At 46.9% G+C, this 27,281-nt stretch overlaps 1 non-coding gene across 50 annotated transcripts in view; it reads left to right on the top strand.

Annotated features, from left to right (window-relative positions):
* LOC101335736 (CLN8 transmembrane ER and ERGIC protein) overlaps positions 1–27,281 on the top strand; it is a 59,864-nt gene that overhangs the window by 13,601 nt on the left and 18,982 nt on the right. For 4 of the 50 annotated variants that reach the window (XR_012329095.1, XR_012329094.1, XR_012329096.1 and 1 more), the window contains exons 3-18: positions 1,383–1,605; positions 2,193–2,427; positions 2,757–2,868; positions 3,869–3,982; positions 4,489–4,581; positions 5,715–5,852; positions 6,024–6,149; positions 8,671–8,881; positions 10,090–10,213; positions 10,368–10,447; positions 11,003–12,966; positions 14,015–14,160; positions 15,676–15,958; positions 16,293–16,414; positions 17,141–17,251; positions 18,261–22,028. This is a non-coding gene — a transcript (CLN8 transmembrane ER and ERGIC protein). Of the gene's footprint in view, positions 1–1,382; positions 1,606–2,192; positions 2,428–2,756; positions 2,869–3,868; positions 3,983–4,488; positions 4,582–5,714; positions 5,853–6,023; positions 6,150–8,670; positions 8,882–10,086; positions 10,214–10,347; positions 10,448–11,002; positions 12,967–13,614; positions 13,764–14,014; positions 14,161–15,675; positions 15,959–16,292; positions 16,415–17,140; positions 17,366–18,256; positions 22,029–27,281 lie in introns of those variants that run through there. The other 46 variants (XR_012329067.1, XR_012329063.1, XR_012329064.1 and 43 more) reach the window with 46 other exon arrangements.

The raw sequence follows: 27,281 nt of genomic DNA, 5'->3' as shown, positions 1-27,281 counted from the left end.
TCATCTCAGTGAAGGTGCTTTTGCCTCCGTCCCGACCCGACTTCCCGTGAGGACCGCAAAGGCAGGGCGTTTGGTCAGAAAGGGGCTTTTGAGGCTTGTGATCCGGCATCCAGGCACCTTCGCTGCCCAGACAGGTGCTGCCTCCCGGGCTGTGGGTGCTTTGCGGGCTCCGCCCAGCCCGTGCACGGACCAGGCCATAGAGAGAGATGTCGGGGGGTGTGCAGGGGGGCGTCGGCCCCTGGCCCTCCTCAGACCCCGTCTCTCCGATCGTTGCGGCTCCGCCAGCTGTCCCTGCTGCGGACCGCTGGGCTTTCCCAGGCGCCGCGCTGGCCACCGAGGGCTCCTCGGTTCCTGGCACGAACAGCTCTGGGAAGTAGGCACCGTCGATCCCGTTTAGAGCTGGGGCCTGGGGCTACGAGGTGGCGCAGGCGGTCAGCGGCCACGCTCTGACTTTAAAGCCGAGGCCCGTAGACTGCGTCTACGAGCACAGAAAGCAAGCGGCAGGCCCCGGCTGACCCTGGCCACCAGACCCAGCTGCATCCGCGTACGCAGAGCACTGGAGCACTGCAGTGTCTGTCCTGGTACTGCAGCCCCGCGGGACAGATGCCCGGCCGCTGGTGAGCGAGGCCGCGGCGGCGTCAGCGGGCAGGTACGGGGGTCCACCAGGAAGAGCAGTTAGGAAGTTAGGAAGTGGGAGCGGCAGCCCAGCTCTGGCACCTGGAAGGCCGGGGCCGCGGGAGACTCTCCCGGGACAGGGCTGGGGTCTCCGGGTTGGCCGAGAGGCTGGGCGCCCCTGGGGGGCCAGCCAGCCTTGTCTGCAGCACCGTGTCTGTGTCAGGGCCGGTCAGGTGATGGGGTGATGGGCTGCAATGGCTGTCACATACTTCAGAGTGTTGAAAGCAGCAAAGCAGGGGACCTGTCTCCTCTCCCTCCTGCACCAGCACTGTGCACACGGCCGGGCTCGGGATCGGAGCACGGGGGTGGGGGGGGGGAGGCGGCTCCAGCAGGCGCCCTCAGGCTCCTCCCTCCTTAGGCCCTGGGCTCACCCTCATCTGGCCCTTTGCGACGGAGTTCCCCACGTGGCCGGCTGGAGCCCCGCGCTGGGGGCAGCGGCCACGGGAGGAGGGGACTGGATGCCAGGTGAGCCAGTGCCCCCGAAGGTCAGACTCGTTTCTCGTTGTAAGAGTGAGGTTGACACCCAAAATAAACCCCCCTGAGTGACGCCCACCCCTTCATTGGTGCATGTGGATGCTTTCAGTTTACCTGTATCCTTACTAAACTTCTGCTCTAATGGGAAAGTTTATTAATTCAACGTTTCTCTTTTTAAATAACTCTTCCCCTTTTTCAGTGACTAGACTATACAGTACACATTGTCTTGCCAGGTCATGTTTAGTGAAGTGGCAATCTCAGAAGTCTGTTTTCTTCCTCTGATGGCTGGGAATGCAGTGCTCTGGATTGGACCCTGCCCGTCCGGGGCCTGCAGCTCTCCCCACAGCCCGGCCGAGCCCAGCTACGCAGAGCAAGGAAGCTGCACCGTGACACGCCGTCCCACACGATGGGGAGGGCCGTGGGAGCCGCTTCTAGCGCTCTGCCCGGGGGCCCACGGTGAGGACCCACTCCTCTCTCACTGTGTCTATGTGTATTTCCCTCTTACTGTCGTGCGGTTTCAGTGTCAGGTGCTGGCCTGTGGAGGCCTGGGTGTTCTCTGTGCGTCTGTGTACCCTCCCCCTGCCCCCCCAATTCACATGCTGGCATCCTGACCCCCCAGTGCGACGGTGTCAGGAGGTGGCGCCGGCGGCAGGTGACTAGGTCATGAGGGTGTGGTCCCGTGATGGGATCAGTGCCCTGACAGGACGCGAACGGAGAGCGTGTCCCCCCCGCTTCCCCTCCCAGGTGAAGCTGCCTCGAATCTGCCTCCACCCTGACCCTGCGCTCCCAGCCTGCAGGTCTGCGGTGACCTGCTGAAACAGCCGGGGCTGAGTCACTGGGTCCCCGTGACCTCAGCCTTTTCTCCCTGCGGCCCCCAACCCCCCAAGTCAAAAGTTTCCCAAAATTAACCCAGCATTAAAATCCTCAGTTATTAAAGAAAGGTGTTGAAGGTCAAGTCTTCTAATCTGGAAGTGCCCTGTTGACATTCTACTAGAAAACTTTTACTTTGTAAACTTCATAATATTTACTTGTATTTCAAACAGAACCACAATTGGAAGGGGGCACGTTTCAGCCACAGTTTCTTTGGTTTGTATCGAGATCACCCTCAGCTCTTTTCCAAGAAATACGGAGCCTCTTTGGTCCACTCCAGAGATTTTATTTCCACACAAGACAGACCAAGAGCCCAGAATGTTGGAGCCTTCACGGATTTTGCGCAGAAAGCCAAGCTTCAGAAAGTTCAAGGCCAGCCACGCCAGGACTCTCATTTTCCATCTTCCGGTAATTGCTTGATTGTCTCAAAATGAAACATGTATTCACTTAAAAAAAAAAAAAAGCTCAGAAAAACACTGCATTCACTGAAAATGATGGCTTACACTTTAATTTGGAACCAGTTATCCAACCGTGGGTTAACCTTCATCAGTTCGTCCTTTGCCGGCTGGGTTTGCAGCCCCCTCGCCCTTCAGCGCCCCCGGGTATGAGGTGGGCTTGGGAGGGTGGGAGGGGTCCTGGGGGTGCATGTCTTCTGCCAAGCAGGGTAAGCCTGGAGCAGGAAGCCATCACCCCTTCCTGCGTCCTTTTTGCCTAACACGCAGTTTTGACGCCCACAGGTTCCCCCGCCCTTGTCACGGGGACAGGCCTAAGGCCCGGGAAGCAGGCGTCCCCGGGGGCATCTCTGCGCTGCTGCACGGCCCGGCCCGCCCCCTCTGGATCGCCTGTCAGGTGAGAAGGACTTTCTGCCCTGGAGTCCCCATCCCCACAGGAGGCCCAGTTACAGAAATGCGAACCAGAACCTTTTCATCCCACTGTGCTCGTGGTCTTTCATTTGGGTTCAGATGAACAGCCTGTGACAGTTAGCCCTCAAGAGAGGGTGTTTCCAGTCTGAAGCTGCTGACCTTATTTTTTTTTTTTTTAAATGCTTGGCTTTTAAAAATTTATTTATTTATGGCTGTGTTGGGTCTTCGTTTCTGTGCGAGGACTTTCTCTAGTTGTGGCAAGCGGGGACCACTCTTCATCACGGTGCACGGGCCTCTCACTATCGCGGCCTCTCTTGTCGCAGAGCACAGGCTCCAGACACGCAGGCTCAGTAGTTGTGGCTCACGGGCCCAGTTGCTCCGCGACATGTGGGATCTTCCCAGACCAGGGCTCGAACCCGTGTCCCCTGCATTGGCAGGCAGATTCTCAACCACTGCGCCACCAGGGAAGCCCTGCTGACCTTTGTCAAAATCATCTTCCTTGACGGAGGGGAGACGGCGGTGGCGCGGGACTCAGCACGCTTCTCAGAAGCAAGGCCCCCAGAAGTGTGCTCTTTGTTCCATTTTATGTTTATCTTCAACTTTTTATTTTAAACTAATTTCAAACTTAGAAAAAGGTTGGGAAAATAGTAAATACAAACAACCAACCCCATACACCCCTTACCTGGGTTTACCAATTCTTACCATGTTGCCGCGTGTTTCGCCTGTCTCCCAGCTTCCCCGCATCCGTCACCCCTCGATACTGCGTGCGTGAGCCTGTGACGGAGGACGTCCTCCTAAGTAGCCTCAGCTGGCGTCACCCAGAGAGACGGCACGGAGTCTGCACTTTGGTCTGATGTGCAGCCAGGTGGTTAGCTGGGTGGCCGCCCTGTCCATCCTCCTGTCCTCGCTCTCCTGGCCTGGACGCAGCCCGGGATCCCTGCGGCCTTCGGGTGTCACGTCCCTCAGCCTCTCTTTCTCTTCGACAGCCTGGGTATTTCGGAGGAATAGCAGCCAGCTGTGCAGTAGAAGCCCCGAGGGTGGGCGGGTCGGGAGCTCTGTCAGGATTGGACTCAGGGACGCATTTTTGGCTGGAGAACCAGGTAAGCGTCTCTGTCCTTCTTGGGCCTCAGACCCCGAGGCGTTAGTGTGTGAAACTCGGTGGCCGGGTCGCGGTGTTGTCTGGTTCTCACTGGACAGTTGTCATCGTCCCTCTTGTCATTAATGAGGAACGTGTGGGGAGGTGGTGACACCGACGGTCCCGTGTCTGCACGGAGCCGCCTCCTGCCCCAGGTTTACCGTCTGCTAACAACCCCACTCTTCCTGCAATGCTCGCGGACCGTCAACTTCCCGAGTCCATCGTCCCTTCCACATTGATTAGCCACGTTCTGTCGTAAATAGAATCTTCCGACTTTTAATGCATTATCAATACGGGCTCGTGGGTTCATTCCATAGCTTTATTCTGTGCACAGCAGTTTGTAGGTTATGTGTAACTCCCTGTTGTCCTTATACATTGTCCCTGCTTCGCCAGGGGGGTTCAAGCTGCCCCCAGTGTCCTTTTTTACGCCCATCGTTGTTTTTGATTACCTCCCTGTTTTCTCTGCGACAGGATGCCCTTGCGCTGTGTTGTCCCTGTGCTGGATTCACCCGTTTCTCCGAGGACCTGGTTCTTCCGTGAGGAATGGTGTCTGGGAATCGGGACGTAAGTGTGCCATGTGCTCATTGCTAGCGGGTTATCACAGCCTCTAGGCCCTTCCGCCTCGCCCGCCCCGTCCTGTCCTGCTCTGCAGGGACTCTGGCTACGGTATCAGGTCACACGTGGGTCACACGTGCACATGTGCACACAGGTGCAGAAGTGCCACCCGTGGACAGAATCCAACAACCGAGAAGAGTTTGCGGGATTTTTTCTTTATTCCGAGGGTGTACAGTCACAGTGCTCTGTGTTCAGTTACTTAACCTCCTCCTTCCCCACCTTGCCTTCAGGTGATCATGTTATTAGAGAGACAGTCCTGTGCACTTGTTTCTTTTTGCATTCAGTGTTAGGGTCTTCTCCAATTCTCGTTAATCTGGTTGTATTTTTTGCACATGTAGAATATTATCCAAAAGTCAAACTGTTCAAAACAGTGTTTAGAGAAAGGTCACTGCCTTCTCTGTTCCCTCTGTCCTGTTCTCTTTACTCCTCGTGACAGATTTCATTCATATTAACAGCTCTCTTGAACTATAATTCACATACCATCCAATTCATCCATTTATAAAGTGTACAGTGTGGGGAAAACAGTCAATAATTATGTAGCATCCTTGTGTGGTGACAGACGGTAACGGGACTTATCCTGGAGATCCGTTTGTAATGTACAGAAATAATCACTGTTGTATAATAGGAACAAACATAGTGTTGGAAGTCAGTTATACTTCAAAAACAAACTCATAGAAAATGAGATCAGACTTGTGGTCAGCGGAGGGGGGCGGGTGGGAAGGGGGAATTGGATGAAGGGGGTCAAAAGGTACAAGACGAATAAATACTAGGGATGTGATGTCCACATGATAAATACAATCAACACTGCTGATGTTATACCTGCAAGTTGTTAAGAGATTAAATCCTCGGCATCTTTGTCAAGAGGGAAAATTTTTTTTCTTTTGCCACGCAAATTTTTTAAAGTCAAATCAAGGAGTCTCTCGTTACATCTGGATCTTGAATCACAGCTAGAAAACCTTCCTCTCCACCCAGGGTATGGAGCAATTGTGTAACCTGATTTTTCCCCATTTCAGTCTCTGGTCCATTTAGATTTTATTCTTGCAGGCAGCGTGAAGAATAGATCAAATTTTGTCTTTTTCCAGATGGCTGTCCAGCTGCCCCAACACCATGTGATAAGAAGTCTGTCTTCTATACTGGTTTGAGATGCCACTCGAGCTGGATTTTCTTGGGCGCGTGTCTCCGTCTCTGGTCTTGGTGTCCTCTCCCGTTGGTCATTGTTGGTTAGTCCAGCGGTTTTTCCATCATAGAGACTCTGTGGGTTGTTTCAGTGTTTTCTAGCTACTTTTGTGTATTTTTCCAAATGAACCGTAATATCATACAGTTTTGTTGAACTGCAAAAAACAGAAAAAGGGGGTTATTGGTCTTTTGTTGAGTTCTCATTCATTTCGCAGTAACTTGGAGGCGTCTGACATCTTGGTGGTGCAGAGGCACCAGTCCCAGGACAAGGAAAGCCTTTCCACTTGTTCACGTCTGCTCTTCCCGTCACCAGCACTGCGCAGCCAACCGCCCACAACTCGGTGGGTTGAAACACCTGCCGCTTCTCAGTCAGGAGTCACGGGGTGGTTGGCTGGGCCCTGCTCTGTTCTATGAGGTCACCCAGCCGCCCTGCAAGGCCCGGGGCAGCTTCGCCACCTGCGGGAGGGCTGCTCCGGTGAGGGCGTCTCCTCCACGTGGCCTCAGGCCTTTCCCGCAGCAGCTGCGCAAGTTCAGAGGACTTGTGGCTTCTCAGGCTCGTGGTGCAGAGACAGGAGGCGAGGCTGCCAGTCCCATCCTGCCTGAAACTCAAGCGTCCTTCCTGCCACATTCTGTTGTCACAAAGCTGACCCAGACCCCAGGGCAGGCAGGCGTGGGACGCTGAGCTCAGTGATAGCCAGGCCAGAGGGCTCGCGGCGGACTTCCGTCTGACATGTCCGCTTTTGTGTGTCCAGGATGTTTCAAGTTTCTCGTAATGCAGGTTTTGCACACTTCTCGGCTGGCGTACTCCTAAGCTCTTATTGCTTTTCTTGCTGTCGTGAAAGGGCTTTTCTCCCCCATCGTATTTGCTTATCATTTTTGTACATGAAGGTTACTGCTTTTTGCATGTCAGTTTATATCCTGCTAACTTGAATTTTTTTTTTTGAGTTCGTTTTGTCATTGGTTATCTAGATTTTCCAAGCATAATACCATCCTGTGTATAGAGATGCTTGTACTGCTTTTCCAGTTGTTAGGCCCATCTTTGTTTTTTCTTGTCTAGTTATATTGGCGAATACCCAGCAGGATGTTAAACAGCAGAGATAGTAAAGCCCTTGCAGACACCTCCGTATTCCCTCCTCCGTATCCCCTTCTGGGAACCTGTGCCTTTAGGGTATTTTCGTGATAAGAAGTATCCATCTGTTCAGATCACCTGAAGTGCTTCTGTTAAGAATTGGTGTTGAATTTTGTTAAATTTTTTTTCCAGCATCTTGAGGTAATCATGCAGCTTTTCATCTCAGACCTATTAAGATGGTATTGATAGATTTCCGGTATCAAACCACCCTGTGTTCCTGTACAAATCTCACTTGGTTGTTGACTTTTTTTTTTTTTAAGTTTATTTTTGGCTGTGCTGGGTCTTCATTGCTGCACATGGACTTTCTCTAGTTGTGGCGAGCGGAGGCTACTCTTCATTGCGGTGCGTGGGCTTCTCATTGCGGTGGCTTCTCTTGTTGTGGAGCACAGGCTCTAGGCGCACGAGCTTCAGTAGTTGAAGCTCGCGGGCTCTAGAGCGCAGGCTCAGCAGTTGTGGTGCACGGGCTTAGTTGCTCCGCGGCATGTGGGATCTTCCCGGACCAGGGATCAAACCCGTGTCCCCTGCATTGATTGACAGGAGGATTCACAACCACTGTGCCACCAGGGAAGCCCCTCAATAATTTTCCTAAGAGACTCAAAATAGAAAATTCAGATTTCAAAATTTAAAAGAGAATTTTGAGATAACTGATTCTGTGCATGTAACTATGTAGTGATAGATATTTTTTTTCTTGTCTTTCTTAGTTCTAGTGTAGTAAGGTGTTCTAATAAATCATGCTTAGAACGCACAATTTGGGAAATGAAACAGTTTTAATACATCAGTTGACAATTACTTTCAGTATCTTGGGTGTCATTTACAATCCTGCAAATAATAAACTCGTAGCTTTTAACATTCAGGCCGAACAGTCGCCTGACTGGGCCTCTTAAGCAGAAGATGAAAATAAAAATCACTTACTGTTTTGTCAGTGGAAATGTTATAGGCCAGTTAACAACACTCTGAAACTTATGGACACGAATTTGAGCCCAGTTAGTTTCTAGTTCAGTGTATGAGTCATACAGGCTCTTGGGCTGTGAGGAGAAAGCTTTAGTATACTTGGTCTATAAAAGAATTGTTTACCCTTAAAAAGTTCAAGTAGGAACCACCGTCCTCCTCGGCCACTTCCTGAGATCAGGGCAGGCAGAGCTTTGTTGTCAGGCCTCAGGTGAGGACACTGGGCCTATCACCCTCCTTAGGTCCTGGTACCACTGGTCAGCGGCAGGGCCCTTTTCCCTTAAGGACTGTGACTTCCTTCCCTGTCCCCACTCCGTCCCCCAGTCCTCTGTGGGGCTCGCCCTGCGCTGCTGTCCCGCGTCGGATCCCTTCCCAGCAGGCACTGAGACGAGGGCGGGTAGCACACTCGGTGCTGGAGGGAGGCGGGTGGAGCAGGAAAGGCGGGGAGGAGGCCAGCTCTCAGTCCACTGCAGGCAGCTGGATGGATCCTGGCCCGGGAAGCACGGACAGCCCTGAGGCCCGGCTCGGCAGTAGTGGGTGGGCTGCTTCTGGGCGTCAGTGCCAGCATTTCCCTGCCTGCCCTGGGTGCAGCCACTCTGCAGACAGAGGGACCAGCTGGCCAGGGGACACGGTCAGGGCGCCGACTGTACTTGTTGGCTGCAGGTTTCATGTGAACAAGTTTTATTCTTGTCATTTTGTACAAATAGCATTGGGTACCGATGTTGGTTGTTTACCCACTCAGTACTTTTTTGTGTGGAGACAGACATTCTCTCTGTCGTTCCCAGGTCCAGCCTGGGACCCGTGTCGCTCCGATCCAGGCCTTCAGCGCTGCCCACCCGGACGGGCTCCGGCTCCGCAGGGTCACAGCCGTGCTGCAGGGGACACCCGTGTGCCCCACCTGCTGTGGGCCGGAGCTTCGGGGTCATCGCAGCAGTGGAAGCGCTGGGTCCAGGCCTCCGCGGATCTCCTTCTCCGGGCTGACACCAGGGGGCTCAGGTCTGTGTGGCTTGGCCCCCTGCCCTGCCGGGCCCGAGCATACGCTGGGGTCCCGGCACCACCCCTCCCGTCTCTTCCGACCGTGTGGCTACTCGTGCTTGCCAGCTGTGTCGCCGGTGCAGGCTCATCGTGAGGGCTCCCTGTTCCCGTTGATCTGTTTGCGGTGTGGGGGGGTCCCTCTTCTTCCTGATGATTCTGTGCCTCTTGAAGCCCGGTTGCCCGTCGAGCACCTCGGAGTCGGTGTCTCCCCAGCCGTCACCTCCAGGCTCTCTGCGCCTCTGCAGGTCACGCAGGGGAGGGTCTCGTGAGAGGGCGTTCTCCAGCCCAAGAGCCACGGTTCTGTTTAGTCTGATGCATCTAATGTAACTACTCATCTGGGTGGACGCAGGCCTGATCTGCTCTTGTTCATCGTGCCCATGCCTCTTCTGAGTCGGTCTGTTGTTCTCATACTCCATTGTAATTTCTCCTTTTTAACTGCACGCTCAGCTTTCAGGGGCTGCTCTGGGAATCGCGTTCTTCATCCTTCGCCTGTCAGTCCAGGTTATTCCGTATCGTGACGTGAGAGTGTTGATTGTCCTCCAGTTTCTATGTGTATTGACTTAAGTTTCCACTTTGCTCTTGTTGCAATTTCACCATTTATATTTTCAAAAAATGTCTTTCATCTACACTTCATAATTATTAATGCATACTTTTTAAAAATATACTTTATTTTGGCAAACCTCTTAATGTCTAGTTGTTTTGGTTGGTTCTATAGTTTATTTGTATCTTTCTCAAGATTTGTTTATATCATTCATCTTTCCAAGCAGTAGGGGTTTTTGGTTATTCTTTTTTTTTTTTCCAATAATCTATTTATTTGTCCTTGTATTTATGTCCTTCCGTCTTGTTACTTTGAGTTTATTTAGTTTTCCTCTTTGTAAATTTTTATATTGAATATTTTGTTTTCCTTTAAGTATTGCTTTAACTTTGTCCCACAAATTCTGACATTTTTGTTTTCATTTTCATTCAGTTCTAAATATTTCTTAACCCCCTTCTGATGTACTTTTAAACGCAAGCGTTATTTAGTAATGTTATTTTCTTTCCAAAAATGTGGTATTTTGAAAAAAAAGTCTATCGTTTTGGTATTTGTTTGGAAATGTATTGTCCTGTTCTAGAAAGAACATGACCACTTTGTTACTTTGGAATTTATTGTGTTTCCTTCTGTCCAGCAGCTGCCCGGGCGCCTTTGTCTCAGGCACAGCCCCCAGTGCCTGCCGCTGACTGGACATTGCTGGGCCACGGCGCCTTCTTCCCTGATGAAGGAAGCAAGGCTGTGGTCCTGGTCTGAGACATCTGGTAAGTGGTGGAACCTGTGTGTCAACACCAGGTGTTCTTCCCTACTGGGTGCCTTGGTTGGGATTTTTCTTTTGGGGAGAGGGGAGGCATAGGACTTAGTCATCTGATTTTGAGCAGAGCACCACTTTAACTAGGTTTTCCCTTCTGGGTCAAGGAGTGTCTCGGTCTCCCGGCACTGCCTACAGTCGCCCCCTATTAGACCACGGCTCATCTGCACGCCGGTTGGAACAGCAGGTAGGAAACTTTCCATTCTTGTGCTAGGGAACTGTGACCCTGAGAAGCCCTGGACACTAGTCTGGTTCTGGTGACACTGGCTGTGTGAAAGAATGTGAAATTAGAGCTCTGTTCCATCTTGGAGTCCCCTAGGGTGTATTTTACAAAACTGGGACATTTTCAGCTAGGCTCCTACGTAAAGGAAGAAAATGTTATTTTATTGTAACACTGCTTAGCCCCAGTATTTCTTGGGGTCCAGGGAGAAATGGGCCCAGTAGCTCTCTAAATCACACCACCATATTTCATCTAAAACTGGGGAAGGTAAATGGTACGAAATTCTTCAGCCTTTATGCTGTTGAATCAAAGTGAGCCTTCTGGAATGGGTTTGGCTCTTACCTTGGGTAGGTACGTGTTTGTGTCTTGGTGCATGAGTCCAAACCCTGTTTTCTCTTCCTGGTTTGAACCTTGTTAGGGGGTCCTGGTGGTCCTGGTTTTGGGGGAGACCCCACTGGTAGGAGAGAACTTGAAAGGATTAATTGTTCTCAGAGACCGTCCTGGTATTGACCCTCGTTACAGGGCCCTGGTAACCTGAACGTGGTGTAGACACTCGTAGAAACGGATAGCTTGATTTGCTCTGAGCCTGATTTAGAGCCACCTACAAGTTTGTCCGGAAGTGAGCTGGGTGAGTGTGAGTGAATGACATGCGCTATTGTGTTATTTAAACTGAATTGGCTATTTGGGTACTGAAGGAACTCTCACCTTGAAAATGGCCAAAATGGGGCTCTCTTGATGTTCTAAGAGACTGGTTGTTGCATATGCAGTGAGAGGAAGCTGGCTTCCTAAGAGGAACTTGCTTTACTCTCCCTGTGCCTTTGAGAAACAGATGTTCTGACAACCTCCAATTCCTGAGACTGAAGAGAAAAAAGGGAAGGAGAGTTTTAACTCAAGCAGGAAAACTGAGATCTGTGTCTATATGGATGCCTGTGTATGTTATAGAGATATGTCTTTACCTCCAGATGCTATCAAAATTAATTTGTAAATGAGCTCTATGTAATTGGCTTAAAGGAAATTAAATGCTTATCTAAATTCTCAGAAATATAAAACTAACCCACCCAAATGAATTTCAGGTTCACATGATCTGGGAAATAGTATTAAATATCTGGTGTTAAAGTTTAAGCTTGTTGATGCCTGAAGACAGAGGTGCCTTCAGAGCCATGAACTATAATTTTTATTGTATTTAGGAAAGTTAATAAGATCTTATTATCTTATCTTATCCTGTTACAGAATCTTCACAAGGAAAATAACTTGATACAATGGAACTCTTAAGTAAGTTAAATGTAAATAAGAAGAGTTCTGGGAGTTGAACTTTGGGAATAACTATGTTTTAGAAAATCTACTTAAAAATAGTCTCTCTAGATTTTGGCAATTTGAAACTTTAGAGTTTTGCTAAATTAATTGCTAAATGAGTCTAAGTTTACCCACTTTTGTCTTATGAGAGAAAACCTAAACACGTTTGGGTTTGGGTTTTTTGGACACATGTCTTATACCACATTGAGGAAAGAAATTATGAGAGGATGTATGTTTCTGGAGGTTGTAGAATATATTCATAAGTTTTCCAATCAGGAAACGGTGGTATGATCACAATTGCTTCTTTGTTTAAGGGTTAAAAGTTGTAATATATGTAAAGCTACTAAAATAAGGGAAACATTTCAGTATATAAGAAAAGTAGGATGTTTGTTTTCATTAAAAGAAGGTAAGAGGAGTGAAAATGCATTTTGTTAAGGGTAAAAGTAATTTGGTCCTAAAGCTGGTTATTTCTAAATGGGAAAGAAAATAAGGGACAAACTAATATGGAAAAAAAGGTGTGACAGGTTAAAAAAAAGGAACCCGGAACCCCAAAGCATCTGAGAGAGATTAAACTAAGATTGCTTGGTATGTTTAATTACATGGGAAGCATTCTCAAATGAGTGTTAAGCCTCCTTAGGTTATACTGTATGGGTAAATGTTATTAATATATTCTAGAAATTGTATGGAATTCTGAAAAATCTGGTGGTCCTGATAAAATGTCATAATTCTAGTTTTGTTAATTGAGGTCTATTTACTAAGACTCACCTCCCAGGTAGCTCATTATGTTACATAATTTTTTATTTTATATTGGAGTATATAGTTGATTAACAAGGTTGTTAGTCTCAGGTGTACAGCAGAGTGATACAGTTATACATATACATGTATGTATTCTCGTTTAAATTCTTTTCCCATTTAGGCTGTTACATAATATTGAACAGAGTTCCCTGTGCTATGCAGTAGGTCCTTGTTGGTTATCTATTTTATATATAGTAGTGTATACATGTTAATCCCAAACTCCTTAACTATCCCAACGATGTTACTTAAATTGTCAAGTTTAACTGAATTATTAAAGGACACTCAAGTTTGTTTCTGAAGCTCATCACAGCAGTCTCTCATTGGATAAAGATCATACATACTGGAAAAGGCATCATTGAAAGGACTGTCTCCAACCTAGATGGAAGGACTCTTACGAGGTATTTTTTTTTAATTAAGCATCAATGATATTTAATTTTTATTGAAGTATATTTACAGTGTTGTTTCAAGTGTATAGCAGAGTGATTCAGTTATGTATACATACATATATGTTCCTTTTCAGATTCTTTTCCCTTATAGGCTCTTACAAGATATTGAGTATAGTTCCCTGGGCGCTATACAGTAGGTCCTTGTTTATTTTATATACCGTAGTGTGGGTATGTTCATCCCAGACTCCTAATTAAAGTTGCTCAGGCACAGTGAAACTGAAGGGAATTGATACAAATTCATATGTGACTACTTCACTAGAGAATCTTCTTTCTATCCTGGACACTGAGGGCAACACACCCTGCACCCCTCTCCTGCACACTGTCTTTACAAACCCTCCCCTCAAAGATGGGGTGGTGGCGCAGGGGGTTCAGGTCTTTTGAGCACAAGCTGCTCGTCCTCCTTGTTTGGCCCCAGGTTGGATGCCTTACAAACGCTGCACTTTCCTTCACCACAACCCGGCCTTGCACCCCAGTTTGGTTCACTAACAATGGGCTGGGAGAGCTCGCCAGGTAGCCATGTCTTTTCCCACCTGTCAAACAGGTGGCACAGAGCCCACGTAATCATTTGCCAGTTTGTAGAAACGCTCTCCTCTCTTCCAGCCCATTATACAGGTGAACCTTGAATTGCATGGGTCCCCTTAAAGGTGGATTTTATTCAATAAATATATTCAAAATTTTTTGGAGATTCGCAACAATTTGAAAAAACTCAGACAAACCACACAGCCTAGAAATATTGAAACAAGAGCCAGGTATGTCATGAATGCATGAAATACATGTAGGTACTAGTCTATCCGTACACAGGCATAAGGTGAGTGGTATTTGATATAAAATTGAGAATGTGTTAGTGCTCTGTTTTAGATCTTTGCCTCTCTCGTAGTTGGACAGACAGTGGATTAGCCTATCACAGATAAATGTCTTTTTACGTAGCAATGTTTCCAATACTGTGTTATGAATACAACTGACATAAGCCATAAACATAACGAGTCATTCATTACCGTAGAGGCTACGCCACTGTGAAGCACTCGTGTCAACTGCACCAGGCTACCGCTGACTGAAGAAAAAACGCACAACCTTCAGTTTTTTGGAGGCCTTACTGAAGACTATATAGCCTGTCAGACAGGCCTGAGAGTCTACGGAGGAGCCAGGGTACGTAGGAGTTTTTTGCTTAAAATAGGAAATGCTGAACAAAGATTCCTGCTAACCATAAAAACAGGCATCTCAGGTTAATGCTTTTAGTGCTTTTCTATGCGTGAGAAGATGCAAGAGTCTGGGCTCAGTGAAAATATCCTTCAGGTGTGCATATCCTTCAGGTATGCATCTTAACTGAGGCCAGTATCCAGAGCACAGAATGTGGCCTGTTACCCTCCATTCATGGCCAGTTTGTCCCACGGTGCTGGGAATTCTCATTTCGTAGGTCGATGAGGACTTGATAAAGGCCAATGTAGTATTTTTGGATTAGGCCCTGTTGACTAAAATTCTCTGCATCACCTGTCTTAACTAATCTGTCATGGTCTACGAAGTGTTTTTCCTTGTTTCTTCTCATATCTAGAGTTGCACCATTCCAGTTATTCAATATAGAGTCATATATGTGACTGATTGCCTCAAGATTTTAGCCCTCATTAATTTTGTCAAAGGCCTGGTTACACAGTGGGTAATACAAGAGACAACGATCTTATAAAACAGACAGGTAGTAACATTAATAAAGTCATAAGTAGGGAATTAAGCCATGAGGTTCCAGAACCAAACCAGCTCCCTACAACCATCACCAAGACTAGGAAGTGAATCACTTAAGGCAGAAATCTGGTTTTTCACGTGGTCATTAAATGCATCCTAGTAGAGGATTTGTCTGGTATGAAAACACAGCATTCGGTTTGAATTATAGCACAGGTGCCTCCTTGAGATGCTATAAGGCTATCAAGGGCCATGTGATTCTGTAATACCACTTTTCTCATCATAGAGGTGGCCTCAATGATTAATCATTTAGGGGGCTTTTGGGTGAATTCTGTTAAGGCTTTGATATGGGGAGGTACATCTTCCAATCCTACTAATAGCATAAAAATAGATGCTACATGATCATACCAGGGGAATACAGAGCTCTTGGTAAATTTGCTGGAGTCATCTCTAAATTAGCACACAAGTGGCCTTGAGCCCTAGGGAATCCTAAAGTACCTCTTCCCATCCATCCTGGAAGAAGCCAGGGATGTAGATTGGTGCCACAAAACCACTGAGTTCCATTAGGTGCAACCCAGTTACTCCTGGGTACCTGACCCAGTCTGTTCCATGTCAATTACTATCTTTAAGGGAAATGATGATACACTGACATGTTTCATTAAGGCACCCAGCCTAATTTTCTGGTGTTATTAGGCTGAATATCTTTAGTGTGATTTAATTGTTCCCAACATAGGGGGGCGCCTTAAGGGATCACAGCCTGGTATTAGCCATATAAACCTATCCCATAACTGAGGGGGGGGTCCCTCCTAATAGTCAGGAAGTTATCATTTTTGACTGAAATTTAGCTTGTTGCTCTGACTGAGCTTGAGTAACTTTAAGGGAAAACTCATTTATGGCCAAAGTCAGAGCAAGAATGCTTGACTGGCCAAGTGAGGGGTTCCCATCAGTTGCAGCTCAGACAGAACTACTTTTTTCTAAACTTTTCTACAGGCCATCCAATCAGAGCCTTGGAGAGGAGAAGCCCACTAACCAGAAGTAGTGGATGTAGGTAACTGACCACAAACCCAACAATTGCATTGACTTCTAAAATCTGCACAGGATCGTACCCATGACAGAAAAGCATTTGATTCATGTGCATAAAGTCCAGGAAATCAAGAAAATGTTATAAATAATCATACGGTCAGGTCCAGCATCTTGGGATAGCTGTCTCCTGATGTCATCGTCTTCTCGTCCTGGCGTTGGTGTTTCTTTCCTATCAGAGCATCGCTTTAAGGTGAGTTTGAGGTCAGCAGTCCTCTCTATAGACCAGACGGTGCCTCTTTAGGTGGGAAATACGAATCCAAGAGTCAGTTACCTTCGATTTTGCTGTGCATGAGCTACTTAAAAGAACCTGATAGGGACTTTCCATCGAGGCTGGAGAGAGTCCTTTAAATGATGCCTTTTCCAGTATAGAGTGTCCTGGTTGTAGGTCATAGGGCATCTGACCATCATTTAAAGAAAGCTACTGTGATAGGTTATGCTTTAACCTATGCATCAACACTTATAATGTCCTGTTAATTCAATTAAACCCTTGCAATAACGTAACCTATCCCTTTTCATTACTATAGGTTCATATAATCTCTCATCCAGTCTCACTGGTCTCCCCCTGATAATCGCAAAAGGAAACAAATGTTTTCCAGAACAGGTGGATCTGAGGTTGAGGAGAACCAATGGAAGGGCCTCAGGCCAGGTAAGGAATAAGCATTCATCATCTTAGCCAGTTGGGTTTTAATTGTTCCATTTGTTCTTTCTACTAACCCAGAGGGCTGGTGGTGATGAGCACAATGGAAATGCTGCGTAATTGGCCAAATCTTAACAATTTGTCCAGTAAAATGAGTTCCCCTGTCACTATGTGGTTCTGAGGGGACTCCCCAAATGGGCATCACTCTTGGTAAAATAAAATGTCCTACACATTGGGCTGTGGCCCTTCAGCATGGGATGCCTCAACCCAGTGTGAAAACACACAAATCATAACAAGAACATACCGATAACCTTGAGGGGAGCATGTATAAAATCAGTCTGCCAAGTCGCAACGGGACCTGCAGGTCATGGCAAATTCCCTTGAGAACTATGTAACGGCTTCCCTGGCTTATATTTTGGACAAGTGGTACATCTTGAATAATTCCCGAGCTCTCACAAAAGCCTTTCGGCAGTTTTTTACCCCATAATACCGTCCTACCTGGGTTCCAATGTGTTAACTCGTGAATATATTGCAAAATAGGATATTGAGCTTCAAAGGGAAGGATAGGCCTCCCGTCTGGGTGTATCCACAGCTTTGTGTGAGTTCAGGCTGCCTCCCTTGTGTGTCCAGGTGTCTGTTTTCTGGTGCCATTCCTTGAAACTTGACCATGTCAGTAAGGTTGCTGGGAGGCTGAAAGGGAAAGGCAGTGGTTAGTTGCTTGTTTTCGTTTTGCAGAGCCTCAGTCTTGGCAACGTGATCAGCTAAAGAGTTTCCTTTTGCTTCAGCAGTGTCAGCCTTTGAATGATACCTTAATGGCAAGTGCACCTGGCAGCAGAATGGCATCCAGTAAGTCTGCTACATGTTTACCATTTTTAACAGACTGTCCTCGGGATGTTAGAAATCCTGTTGCCAACGCATACCCAAGTCGTGGTCCCCCCCAGAAGCATGGCGGCCGTCTGTGTAGGTATTAGCGGGCTTTCCTTTTGCCAGCGGGCAGGCTCTCAGTGCTATTAGTTCAGCCTGTTGGACAGAAGAGACATGAGACAAGGGACCATTTTCTAGGGCAGACACTGGAGGAACAATGGCATAGCCAGCCTGGCACCTCCCATGAGGTCCTCGCAGATACGCACCACCCATGAGTAACAAAGTCAGGATTATCCATTGGGCTTTCTTGAAAATCAGTCCTGGGATAGAAAAGATAACGTCTGAGTCTTCTGGGAGCAAGGTGGCTGGATTAAGTTAGTCACACCTGTGGGGAGAGATATGGTGAGAGCAAGACAATCTCATGAGAAGTTAATCGCCCTGAATAACGTGTGTGATGAGAGTTTAGTAAAGCTTCCGTGGTATGGGGGACAAAGATGGTGAGAGTGACTCATGATGCAGCACAGCTGTTGCTGAGAGAGCCCCGGGACAAGGGCGGGGGAAGCCCTTGTCTACTGCAGCTAGCTGCTGGCCGTATGACCTATTGGTGGGCAGTACCGCTGTGTTGCTGGGTTAATACTCCATGTGGCACCTTTGTTTTCATGTACAAAGAGAAAAAGGTAAATCATAAAAAGCTGGGTTCTTTTTAGTGTCTCCCTGGCTTCAGAATGTTTTATTTCCCAGAGGTTCAGCTTGGCCTTGTTTAAACAAGTTACATAATGGTTGGGCCACTAAAATAAAAACTCTGTAATCCAGTTCCTGCAATAGCCTGCAGGATCTAGAAATCCCTCAAATGCCCTTTTGTCCTAGGGGCAGGGAAAGCCAAAATGTATTTCACCGTCAATTAAAGGTCCTTTAGATGTCATTTGTTCTAAATATTTCACATTAGCCTTACAAAATTGTAATTTTTCCTCACTTTGTCCCTTTGAGCTAGTCTTGAAGTACAGGCTGTCTTCCTATTTATCAAAGAATTCGAACACAACAGCAAATCACCTGCACATTGTATCAAAACTGATTTATGAGGAAAAGCTAGATCATCTAGGTACGTTTTTAATACCTGGGGAAGGTGAGTATAGCCCCGCCACGTTACAGTCCGTGTATGCTGCCGTTCATCCCAAGTAAAGGCAAAGGGTACTGGCCACCAGGATGCACAGGGATGCTAAACAGTGCACTGTGGAGGCCACAGAAAAGAAGTCACTGTTCTTAGGAACACAGGACAGAAAGGCATGGGGGTTGGCAAGGAGTAATGATGCCACTGCTAGAGCTCAAACCCTACACGATCCTCCAGCCCTCGCCGCCATTAGGTTTGCTAACAGGCAGAATGAGTGTGTCACAAGGCCCGGTGCAAGGCGTGAAGTCTTTCTCAATGTAAGCTGGTGTCAGGTGTTATTCCCTCCGTGGCTTCCTGCCTCCATATGGGGACGCGGTTCTTCTCGTCTTGGGTCGTTTTAACAGGCGGTGTGGAATGTTATTTCCATATGTCAGTAACTCTTCAGGTACTAAGCCTAGCAAGTCTTCGTCAGCATCACCTTGACCATGGCTCACAAACATTGTATGATGAAGGAAATCAGCTCTAAAAACATCTCCCCCTTAGGAGTAAGGAAATATGGGCTTCATAAGTTTCTAATCAATCTCTTCCTGTCAGGTGAATAGGGGTGCTTTCTACTAGAAAAGATGAGTGCCTTCCTTTAAGTTCTCCTAAGTAAAATGCTAAAGATAATGGTTTAAGAGCCTTAAGAGGTGCAGTAGAAATCCCTACCATCTACACTGAAGTATCACTTCATGGGAGGGAGCCTCTGGTTTTGGTTTAAAACTGAAAAGGTGGTCTCTGTATCTATTAGGGCTTTGTTTCTCTCTGTCTTGTCTCTCTACTTCTCCCAGGGTGTTACAGAAGAAAGACTGCCACTGTTCCCTCAGAGGAGCCCTATTCTTGTTTAACTCGGTATTCTGATCTGAAATCTAGTCTGTTCTTGAAATCTTTCATTTTTCTACAGTTCCTTCTTTTTTTTTAAACACAGTAAAAGAAAATGCTAGGTTCCTCTGTCAGTCGAGGATTGAACGGGGGTTTGTTAACTGTAGCCTGACCTTGCTTACTTAATTGGCACAGTTGAAGGCTCACGATTTTTTTTCATAAATTTATCTTTAGCTGCGTTGGGTCTTCATTGCAGCGCGTCAGTGCGTGGGCTTTCTCTAGTTGCAGTGTGCAGGCTTCTCGTTGCAGAGCATGGGCTTCAGTAGTTGTGGCATGCGGGCTCAGTAGTTGTGGCTTGCAGGCTCTAGAGCGCAGGCTCAGTAGTTGCTCCACAGCACGTGGGATCTTCCTGGACCAGGGCTTGAACCTGTATCCCTTGCGTTGGCAGGTGGATTCTTAACTGCGGTGTCATCAGGGAAGTCCCGAAGGTTCACGATTTTTATAGATGTATCCTCTCTGATGGTTTTGAAAAGCTATCAGCCAGCGTGGTAAGGGCATTTGTATGTAACACTGACCAACCTAAGTTGTGTTTTTAATTACAGTAGCCAATTCCTCATTTATACCTTCTGAAATGGACGTAAGCAAAGGCTCATTGTGGTGGTTAGAGAACATTCAGATGTTATGCCAGAATGTTGTTTAAAAGTTCTCACACCATGATCTAGGATTTTATCCTGTTTTTGTTTGCACTGCTGAATTTTTGTCTAGGCTATGGCTTTTGGGAAAAACTCTGGGATAAATGAGTAATTTATGAGCCAATTCCTTGCATTCAACTCGAAAATCGAAGTTTGTTTGTTAAGGGCTGTTTCCATTCTACTTTCTCTATCCGTTGCCTTGCTTTACTTTCAGAAAGGAATAGCTATATTACGGGATACATATCTGCAAACCCAGACTCACGGGTTTGGATGGCTAACTCATATTCCCTGCATATCCCAATGGGCCTTGACTAGGGTCAGGAAACCCCTTAGCTAAAGCCCTAAGTTTTGCTCGAGTCCAGGGTGTGTATGTAAGCACAGAGGACAGTTCCCCTCTTCCTGTGAAAGGTTTTCCTTAAAGGGGGATAGAAGTACTTCTGATTTAATGTCCTCCTTTGCTGGGGGGAGAGGAAGCAGCAAGGGGCAGAGGTGATGGAAGAGAGAAGGGAACAGCATCTGGGTCGGGGGGTTCAGATAAAAGAGGAAATGAGGGGGAGCAGAGGAGAGGCAGGGTTAATACTGGCAGCTTTCAGAAATGTTGATAAAGTAAGTTTTGGTTGATTTCCTGCAGAAGCTTATCATGTCGTCTTTAGAAGCTTCTAATATCCATAAGCATTCCCTTCCATCTGTCTGATCTTGTGGACTGCTTTCGCTAGCTGCATACACAGGAAAATTCTGGAATGTCAGAAGAACCCAAATGTGGCCGTTTGAGGTTGTGATCTCCTTTAGTGTGGTTTCTCCAATCAAGTAAGTATTTGCAGGTATAAATTCCATACATATTGTACCTGAACCTGGCCTGGGTGTTAGCTGGAGGCTAGCAATCTGTCCTTTTTGTTTTAAAAGCTTTGTTTCCCATTCCAAGGTGGATGTGTTGAGATAAGAATCATTACTGATGATCCCATGGTGGGCCAGCGTGCTGGCTGTGAGCCTGATTCCTCGGGATTTTAGCCCAGAGCCATTGCAGCGCTCTTACAGGTCCTACTTTCTGTAGCCTAAGACCACAGTGGGTGCTTGCAGCACCGAGTGGCCGGCTCTTATATGTGTCCCCAGCTGAGATGAGTGGGTTTCCCTCTACAGATGGCAGCCCAGTATGAGGACTTACCTCCACCACTCCCACAAGTTTCCCAGTTGCCTGAGAAAGCCAGTGCTGTCAGGAAGGAGATGGCTCATAAGGGCTTTCAGCTCCAAAGAAGGGACATCTTCATTTTTATTCCAATAATCTGTTAAAGTAGCCAAATAAAGGAAAAATGACATGTCAGTCTCCCACCTAATTTCCCAGTCCAACCAATCAACTGAGTAAAATCTCCCCAACATCTCTCAACTGGGATAACCCAGGTTCTTCTTCTTGAAATTAAATTCAAGGAAAACCTCCTCCTCCAGTGAGGGATTTATCCACCACCGAATACAATAGGATCAGCCAGTAACAGGAGATCTGAGACCGGGGGGCTCACCAAGGAGACGGCTGGGCACAAGAGGCCTCTGCTGGCCAGTCCGCCAGTCCCTGCAGGGCTCAGGCAGAGGAGAAGCCTGCTCCAAGTTCCCTTCCGGTCACCAAAGCCGCTGACTGAAGGAAAACATACAACCCAAAAGCTGCAAGTTAAAGTTTTAAGCCCAGGACACAGCCTCTCAGGAGGTAAGGGAGGTGCCAAGATGCAGCGAGTTTTTGCTGGAAGACAAGAATTTAGTCAAAGGTTACTGCTTGTCACACACACCAAAGCCCCAGGCAGTTCAGGTTAGTAATTTTAGTGCTTCTGTATGTATGGGAAGATGAAGAATCTGGCCTCACTGAAATTATTCTTTAGATGTGCACTTAAACGATCTAGGGCTGGTACCCGGAGCACAGAATGTTTCCTGAATCCCCGCGGGGCATGCCGTCAGGGCAGCTGCAGCAGCTGATGGCTTGATCATGCCCAGTATTCTTTGTTTACTGGAATGGCAGGTGACACTCCCTGTCCACACTACATACATCATATTGCTGTTGCTTCGTTATCAATGCCTGAACCATTATTCCTATAAATAAAAATGAATTTTCACATTGTTTTTGATGTCTAGTGTTAGTAATAACCTCTGCAGTGTTTTATATCATAATACTGACAGATGACTCATCTTGTAAACGTACATCATCGATAAATGCAGTATTATAAGTATTCCTTATGATGTTAACATTTTCTCTAGCTTACTTCTCTGTAACAATGCAGTGTATACACACATAGAAAATATGTTAATTGACTACATTATTGGTAAGGCTTCTGGTCAATAGTATAGTAGTTGAGTTTAGGGGAGTCAAAAGTTACACGCAGCAGAGAGAATTCCCAAGATGGCAGAGGGGAGACCCTGAGCTCGCCTGCTCTCAAGGGCAAACCAGAATTACACTGTGCGAAGAATCTGTTGTTGACAAAGACTCGAACCTACCAGAAAAGATCTGCAAGTGATAAAGAAGGAAGCACAAGCTGGGTAGGAGGGGCCGAGTCACAGCACCGTCAAGACCCCCAGAGGAGGGAGAACAAGGTGGCAGCGGAGGGCGTGGAGCTCACCCCCTCCCACAGATGTCAAATGCATCTACACGTGGAGCAGTTCTCAGGGGAACTACGTGGAAACTGGCAGAGCTGCTGTACAACCAAGGCTGCAGGAAGATACGTAACCAGCGAGGACAGGAAGAAAAGCGTTGGTTCGGGACCCCCGCCCCTGGGAGGGTACTAAGAAGAGGGAGATTGTGTGGGTGGACACTTGCCCTTGGGAGTGAGCCAGGCAAGCCAGACTGGGCCTCCCAGGCCTGGGGCCCTGCGTAGTGGACACAAGTCTCCCTTGGCTGGTTGGAGAACTGCTGCGACAGGTATGAAGGCTGGAGAAGCCTAGGCTCCGTTCATGAGGAGTGCATAGGTGCTGGCTTGCCACTGGACAGGCTGGAGAGAGGTCTGACCTAGTGGCTCCCAGCCTGCCAGGCTCCCCAGTCCGAGTGAGGAGACACACCATGCACTCCATGCCACACCTCAGCAGTGTTTCTAGGGCAGCCAGGCCCTGGGAGGAGACTCATCGAGGGCCACAGGGGTTGCCTAGGGGCCCGGGGTGAAGTCCAGATGGGGTGGTGGCAGCCACTGTCGGTGCACCATGCAGGCAGCCCAGACCCTCTAACAACAGTGGGGCTGCTGGAACCCCTACAGCACACCACGATCCCCCACTCCCAGCTGAGCTAATCTGCTCACCCACCCACTCCACGCCACAGCCTTGCACTAGGTCTCAGACAGCCACAACAGGGAAAAGACGCGACACTGGGCTGCATCCAGCGGAAGGGCAGACACCAGCACAGACCTCTGTGAGCACACGAGCCCCACTTGCTCCAGCAATCCCCTCCTTCGGAGCAACGGCCCCAATGCAGAAAGAAGGAAAAACACACTTCAAGGAACAGAGCCATCCACTCCCTTCGAGATCACAGCAGGTAACTGTTTCACCTAAATTCATAGACACAGAAATTTAAGAAAAATGACAACACAGGGGACCTACTCTCAACTGAAAGAGAGCAAAGCCCTGAAAAAATAATGAAACAAAGGTAATGAGTCTACCAGACAATGAATTAAAAATGCTAACTGAATTAAGAATTGATCTAAGCACAGATTATTTTAATAAGGAACTAGAAGCTATAAAGACAGCCTAATCAAAAATAGATAATTTTAAAAAAACAGATAATTAAATCTGAGATTAAAAAGCGCTCTAGAAGCAATGAATAGCAGACTGAATGACACAGAACAACACATAAGTGAACTGAGAGAGAGAATAGAAATCACCCAATCAGAACAGCAGACAGACAGACGCATGAAAAAAGGAAAGCAACATACAGGCTCTATGGGATAATATAAAATTGTGTCAGCATTTCCATAATAGGGATTCTCCACAAGGAGAAGGAAGGGGATCAAATGTATTTTGAAGAAATTATGGCTGAAAACTTCCCAAACCTAAAAAAGGAAACAGATACCCAAGTACAGGAAGCATAGAGGGTCCCAAACAACATGAACACAAAGAGACTCACACTGAGACATACCATGATTAAAACAGAAAAAGTTATAGAGGATTCTAAAGGCAACAACAGGAAAACAGAGTTATATACAAGGGAATCCCCATAACGCTATCAGCTGATTCCCCTGTGGAAAATTTGCAGGCCTAAAGGGGGCAGCATATATACAGAGTTCTCAAAGGGAAAACCCTGCCACCTCAGATACTGCACCCAGTAAGATCATCATATGAGACAGACGGATAAAGAATTTCTCAGGCAGTCAAAAACCAAAAGAATTCAGAAATACTAAAACTATTCTAGAAGTGTTGAAGGGTCTTTTTGAAACGGAGAAGTAGCAGGAATCTGTAGGAAAGGGAAAAGCCCAATAGGAAAGGCAAATATATACTAAGGATTTAAGATCACTGAAACCAGTATGTAGACTGAAACACAAAACAAGATTGTAAAAGTAATTATAACTACAACTAACAAAAAAGTGATGAATGTGAAGATGTAAACTATAACATCAAATATACACAGTGTACGAGGGGAGTAAAAAAAAATATTTTAGGACATGTCTGAACTTAAATGACTATCAGTTTAAAGCAAGTACATATAATTATGGGTCAACATATAAGCCCCATAGTAACCACAAATCAAAAACCTACCACAGATACACAAAAATCAAAAAGAAAGGAAACCAAGCATACTACTGAAGAAAAATCAAACCACAACATGAGAAACAAGAAACAGAAGAACTACAAAAAGTGGGAAACAAAGAATAAAAATAGCAATAGGTATGTACTTACCAATAATGCCTTTAAATGTCAGTGGTCTAAATGCTCCAATCAGCAGACACAGGGTGGATTTTTCAAAGTGTGCATTTTTCTCTGAGCTGGAACTCCTCCACAACTGACTATCCCTAAGGGGCTGATGAGCTGCCCGGGCCTGGGAGGAAAGGATCCAAACCTTCCGAAAGGCGAGCTCTGTGTTGGCCAAAAACGTTAAAGGTCTGATTTCCTCTCCTACAAGTGTGAGGACATAAATCAGTTTCTGGGCTGGAGAAAACTTTAGATAAACTAGAGGCAAGAAGGGAATAAAGCTCTCCAGCCTCTTCTTCAACTTGGTCACCGCTGCTGCTGCAGCCCCTCCTAGGATTCCCACCAAAATCACAACTGCTGAACAAGCATTGACAAAAAAAAAAAATGGAACTGAGATTGGTTCAAGATGGCAGAGTACAAGGACGTTCTGCACCAGAATCACAACTAACTGCTGAACAGTCATCCACAGGGAGACACTGGAACTCACCAAAAAAGATACCCCACATGCAAAGACAAAGGAGAAGCCACGATGAGACAGTAGGAGGGGCATAATCACAATAAAATCAAACCCCGTAACTGCTGGGTGGGTGATTCACAAACTGGAGAACACTTACACCACAGAAGTCCACTCACTGGAGTGAAGGTTCTGAGACCCAACCTGGGGGTGTGGCAATGGGAGGAGGAATTCCTAGAGAATCAGACCTTGAAGGCTAGTGAGATTTGATTGCAGGACTTCAACAGGACTGGGGGAAACAGAGACTCCACTCTTGGAGGACACACACAATGTACTGTGCACACTGGGATGCAGGGGAAGGAGCAGTGACCCCATAGGAGACTAAGCCAGACCTACCTGCTAGTGTTGGAGGGTCTCCTGCAGAGGCAGGGGGTGGCTCTGTTTCACCGTGGGGACAAGGACACTGGCAGCAGAAGTTCTGGGAAGTATTCCTTGGTGTGAGCCCTCCCAGAGTCCACCATTAGCTCCACCCAAGAGCCCAGGTACGCTCCAGTGTTGGGTCGCCTCAGGCCAAACAACCAACAGGGAGGAAACCCAGCCCCACCCATCAGCAAACAAGCAGATTAAAGTTTTATTGAGCTCTGCCCACCAGAGCAACACCCAGCTCTACCCACCACCAGTCCCTCTCATCAGGAACTTGCAGAAGCCTCTTAGATAGACTCATCCACCAGAGGGCAGACAGCAGAAGCAAGAAGAACTACAATCCTGCAGCCTGTGGGAAAAAAACCACATTCACAGAAAGATAGACAAGATGAAAAGGCAGAGGGCTGTGTACCAGATGAAGGAACAAGAGAAAACCCCAGAAAAACAACTAAATGAAGTGGAGATAGGCAACCTTCCAGAAAAAGAATTCAGAATAATGATAGTGAAGATGATCCAGGACCTCGGAAAAAGAATGGAGGCAAAGATCGAGAAGATGTAAGAAATGGTTAAAAAAGACCTAGAAGAATTAAAAAAACAAAGAAACAGAGATGAACAATACAATAACTGAAATGAAAAATACACTAGAAGGAATCAATAGCAGAATAAATGGGGCAGAAGAACGGATAAGTGACCTGGAAGGCAGAATGGTGGAATTCACTGCCATGGAACAGAATGAAAAAAAAAAAGAATGAAAAGAGGGCTTCCCTGGTGGCATAGTGGTTTAGGGTCCGCCTGCCGATGCAGGGGACATGGGTTCGTGCCCCGGTCCAGGAAGATCCCACACGCCGCGGAGCGGCTGGGCCTGTGAGCCATGGCCGCTGAGCCTGCGCGTCCGGAGCCTGTACTCCGCAACGGGAGTGGCCACAACAGTGAGAGGCCCGCGTACCGCAAAAAAAAAAAAAAAAACAACCAAAGAATAAAAAGAAATGTAGACAGCCTAAGAGACCTCTGGAACAACATTAAATCCAACAACATTCGCTTTGTAGGGGTCCCAGAAGGAGAAGAGAGAAAGGACCTGAGAAAATATTTGAAGAGATTATAGTTGAAAACTTCCCTACCATGGGAAAGGAAATAGCTACCCAAGTCCAGGAAGTGCAGAGAGTCCCATACAGGATAAATCCAAGGAGAGACATGCCGAGAGACACATAGTAATCAAATTGGCAAAAATTAAAGACAAAGAAAAATTATTGAAAGCAGCAAGGGAAAAAGGACAAACAACATACAAGGGAACTCCCATAAGGTTAATAGCTGATTTCTCAGCAGAAACTCTACAGGCCAGGAGGGAGTGGCATGACACATTTAAAGTGATGAAAGAGAAGAACCTACAACCAAGGTTAACTCTACCCAGCAAGGATCTCATTCAGATTCGATGGAGAAATCAAAAGCTTTACAGACAAGCAAAAGCTAAGAGAATTCAGCACCACCAAACCAGCTCTACAACAAATGCTAAAGGAACTTCTCTAAATGGGAAACACAAGAGAAGAAAAGGACCTACAAAAACAAACCGAAAACAATTAAGAAAATGGTAACAGGAACATACATATTGAT

The sequence above is a fragment of the Tursiops truncatus genome, chromosome 21 (genome assembly GCF_011762595.2).
Source record: "Tursiops truncatus isolate mTurTru1 chromosome 21, mTurTru1.mat.Y, whole genome shotgun sequence".
Taxonomy (NCBI): Eukaryota; Metazoa; Chordata; class Mammalia; order Artiodactyla; family Delphinidae; genus Tursiops; species Tursiops truncatus.
This window is presented reverse-complemented; position numbering and strand designations above follow the sequence as displayed.